Source organism: Cebus imitator, unplaced genomic scaffold (assembly GCF_001604975.1).
Source record: "Cebus imitator isolate Cc_AM_T3 unplaced genomic scaffold, Cebus_imitator-1.0 Scaffold441, whole genome shotgun sequence".
NCBI lineage: Eukaryota > Metazoa > Chordata > Mammalia > Primates > Cebidae > Cebus > Cebus imitator.
In genome coordinates this window covers 1,053,058-1,057,664 of record NW_016107756.1, presented here as the reverse complement: position 1 = coordinate 1,057,664, position 4,607 = coordinate 1,053,058, and the positions used below count along the sequence as shown (strand labels likewise).

Genomic DNA, 4,607 nt, shown 5'->3' with positions numbered 1-4,607 from the left:
AGACCATCCTGGTCAACATGGTGAAACCCCGTCTCTATACTAAAAATACAAAACATTAGCTGAGCATGGTCCCGCGTGCCTGTAATCCCAGCTGCTCAGGAGGTTGAGGCAGGAGAATTGCCTGAACCCAGGAGGCGGAGGTTGTGGTGAGCCGAGATAGCGCCATTGCACTCTAGCCTGGGTAACAAGAGCGAAACTCCGTCTCAAAAAAAAAAAAAAAAAAAAAAAAAAAAAAAAAAAAACCCACGAAAAAAAAAAAAAAAAAAAAAGAGAATTAAGAGTCGTGCTAGAGAATACCTCTTCAACACAAAAGAAGGCAGAAATGGAAAAATATGGGAACAAAAAGACATATGGACAGCAAAGAGCAAAATGGCATAAATCCTACCTTATCAGTAATTACATTACATGCAAATGGACTAAATTCCCCAATAAAAAGATAGAGCATGGCAGAATGGATTTTAAAAACCACAATACAGCCTGGCTAACATGGTGAAACCTGGCTGTACAAACAATACAAAAATCAGCTGGGCGTGGTGGCATGTGTCTGTTGTCACAGCTACTCGGGAGGCTGAGGTAGGAGGATGGCTTGAGCCTGGAGGTTGAGGCTGCAGTGAGCTGTATTCATGCCAGTGCACTCTAGTTTGGGTGACACAGCATGATCCTGTCTCAAAAATAAGTGAATAAATAATTAAAAATTGAACAACACGATACAGCTATCATATATGCTGTCTGCAAGAGACACATTTAGATTCAAAGACACAAGTGGGTGGAAAGTAACAGGACAGGAAGAGATATGCCATGCAAGCAGTCACCAAAAGAGGCGAGGTGGCTGCACAAACATCAGACAAATAGACTTGAAGGCAAAAATGGTTACCAGGGACGAACAAGGACTTTTATCATGACAAAGGAGTCAACCCATCAGGAAAACCTAATAATTATAACCCTCTGTGCACCTAACAAGAGATCCCCAAAATACATGAACCAAACCAATAGAAATGAAGGGAGAAGCACATAATCCAATGATGATAATAGTTGGAGACTTCAGTGCTGAGTAGACTGAGAAGGCAGAGAACCAGCAGTGAAACAGACTTGAAAACACTGCAGATGAGCTAGCCCTGACACTCCACCCAACACTACAGAATGCACGTTCTTTACATTCTTTTTTTCCTTTTTTTTTTTTTTTTTTTTTTTTTGAGATGGTCTCACTCTGTCGCCAGGCTGGAGTACAGTGGTGTGATCTGGGCCTCACTGCAACTGTCGCCTCCTGGGTTCAAGTAATTCTCCTGCCTCAGCCTCCCGAGTAGCTGGGATTACAGGCACCTGCCGCCATGCCCAGCAAATTTTTTCTATTTTTAGTAGAGACCGGGTTTCACCATGTTGGCCAGGATGGTCTTGATCTCCTGACCCCATGATCCGCCCGCCTTGGCCTCCCACAGTGCTGGGATGACAGGCATGAGCCACTGCACCCCGCCAGAATCATTCTTCTCAAGCGCCCCTGAGGCGTTCTCTCGGAGAGGCCATATGTTAGGCCATAAAACAAGCAAGACTCAGTAATTTTTCTGGTCTTGCTCTGTTGCCGAGGGTGGAGCGCAGTGGCATGATCATGGCTCACTGCAGCCTCAACCTCCCAGGCTTCGGTAGTCCTCCCACCTGTCTCCTGAGCAGCTTGGACTACAGGTATGTGCCTTCATGCCTGACTGATTTTTTTTTTTTTTGAGGCAGAGTCTTGCACTGTTACCCAGACTGGAGTGCAGAGGTACAATCTTGGCTCACTGCAACCTCTGCCTTGTGGGATCAAGTGATTCTTGTGCCTCAGACTCCTGAAAGTAGCTTGGATTACAGGTGTGTGCCACCAGGTTCGGCTACGTTTTCTATTTTTGTTAGAGATGGGGTTTTGCTATGTTGCCCAGGCTGGTCTTGAACTCCTGACTTCAAGTGATCTGCCTGCCTCGGCCTTTCAAAGTGTTAGGATTACAGGCATGAACCACTGTACCTGGCCTTAATAAACTGAAAGGATTCAAGTCATTCAAAGTATGTTCTCAGACTATAGTAGAATGAAGTTAGAAATCAATAAAGGAAATTTGGGAATTCACACATGTCAAAAGTAAACACACTCTTAAATAACCAATGGCTCAAAGTAGAAATTAGGCCAGGTGTGGTAGTTTATGCCTGTAATCTCAATACTTTGGGAGGCCAAGGTGGGAGGACTGCTTGAGCCTGGGAGTTTGAGACCAGTCTGGGCAATATAGCAAGACCCCGTCTCTAAAAAGAAGAAGAAATCACGGAGAAATTAGCAAATACTTTGAGATGAATGAAGATGAAAATATAACCTACCAAAACTTATACAATGTATAGCTGCAAGAACTATGTTAAAAAAGAAGAAAGACCTCAAATAAATAATCTTCCACCTTAAGAAACTAGGAAAAGAACAGCGAACTAAACCCAAAGCAAGCAAAAGGGAAGAAATAACTGAAAAAATGAACTCATGAATAAAAAAGACCACTCATTCTGTGATTCCGTTTATAGGCAATGTCCAGAATACGCAAATTAATAAGGCAGAAAGTAGACACATGGCTTCCTAGGACCGTGGAGAAGGAAGGAATGGGAGGGAGCCGCTTCTAATGGGCTTCTTTTTTTTCCCTTGAGATGGAATCTCGCTCTGTCGCCCAGCTGGAGTGCAGTGGTGTGATATCGGCCGCAACCTCCTTCTCCAGGATTCAGGCGATTCTCCTGCCTTAGCCTCCTGAGTAGCTGGGACTACAAGTGTGCGCCACTGCTACCGGCTAATCTTTTTTGTAGTTTTTTAAAGTAGAGATGGGGTTTCACCACGTTGGCCAGGCTGGACTCCAACTCCTGACCTCAGGTGGTCGGCCCGCCTCGGCCTCCCGCAGTGCTGGGATTACAGGCGTGAGGCACCACAACTGGCTGCTAATGGGTTTCTTCGTGGAGTGATGAACATGTTCTAGAATTAGGTAGTGGTGATAATGGTGACACAACTCTGTGAATGTACAAAAGCCACCAAATTGTAAACTTTGAAAGGGTAGATTTTATGGTTTGTGGATTACATCTCAATAATGTTAACAAAATGAATCTTAAGAAGAGTTAATTAGGCCACAGGGGCTGTGGGAGAGGGTTAGGGGAAGTGTTTCCCAGGCAAAATCAGGGAAAGAGCAAGGCTTGGCGAGGAAGACTTCAGCCCCAGGTGGGCCTGGGGAGGGTTTCCTTTTATCAGCAAGGCAGGAGGAAGCCACTGGAGCAGTTTCAGTCTGGAATTGCCATGACAGGCCTGACGTTTTTTATTTTTGTTTCTTTTTAAAATGTGAGTTACCTGGTGAGGGCTGACATTTTGAAGAGCCGACTGTGACAATAGTGAAGAGAACAGACCAGGGAGGGCCAGGAGTGGGTTTGGGGCGGTATCGGCAGTAGCCCACATGAGAGGAAATTACATTTTGGGGAGATTTATTCAAGGTCACTGTGCTAGATGGAGCCAGACCTGGGTCCCTCTGGCGTGGAAACCTTTGCTCTCCCCTGGCCACCCATTTGAAGACCCCCAGGTGTTCCAGTCAGCTCCGAGGGGCACAAGGTGATCTTGCTGGATGGAAGGGTGGTGGGCCAGTGGACGTGATATTTATTAATCAAGCACGTGATACTGATCAGGCTAGCTGGGACTTGAGGCCCGTGGGGCTGGTTGGGAACAAGTAGAGCTTGAAGGAAAGAGAAGTGTACTGCCAGGAAGCCGGAGGGTCTCACAGAAGCTGAGGAAGATTCGAACGCCCAGGCCCCTGGAGGGCCGAGTGGAAACAAATGCTGAGGGAGGGGCCGCTCTCTGCCTCGCTTCACTCTGTGTCGGCTCCTCTCTTCTCTGCCTCACTGGAGGCTACCTTTCTGCTTCTGTTAACTGGGCATTTCCATGAGGGAAAACAACCCCTCCGTCAGCCTAAGTGTGCATCTTACTGCAAAAGACAGTTGAGCTGAGACTCTGTCTTACCCCATGTCCCAGATTCTTTTTGTCTGTCTGTCTGTCTATCTATCTATGACTCTATCTGTCTGTCTGTCTGTCTGTCCATCTGAGTGAAACTATGAGTGAAACTCTCTATGGGTGAAACTATGTATCTTATCTATTTGAGACTCTGTATCTATCTATCTATGAACTATCAATTAATATGTGAAACTCAACCTGTTTATCTGAGTGAAACTCTGTCATCTATCATCTATCTATCTATCTATCTATCTATCTATCTATCATCTATCTATCTAATCTATCTATATCTATGAGACTCATTGCAGCCTTGACCTCCCAGGCTGAAGCGATTCTCCTACTTCAGTCTCCAGAGTAGCTGGGACTACAGGTGCATGACACCACACCCGGCATTTTTTCTTTAATTTTTAGTGGAAACAAGGCTCTGCTGTGTCTCACTGTGTTGCCCAGGCTTGTCTTGAACTCCTGGGCTCAAGTGATCCTCCTATGCTAGCCTCCCAAAGTGCTAGGATTACAGGTGTGAGCCACCACTCCTGGCCTTATTTTTTTTTTAATTTATTAAAAATTTTTTTGGCCGGGCGCGGTGGCTCAAGCCTGTAATCCCAGCACTGTGGGAGGCCGAGGCGGG

The 4,607-nt window shown here is 45.8% G+C and overlaps 1 protein-coding gene across 1 annotated transcript in view; it reads left to right on the top strand.

The window, feature by feature from the left end:
- RPH3AL (rabphilin 3A like (without C2 domains)) overlaps positions 1–4,607 on the top strand; it is a 177,391-nt gene that overhangs the window by 18,354 nt on the left and 154,430 nt on the right. The window lies entirely within an intron of this gene.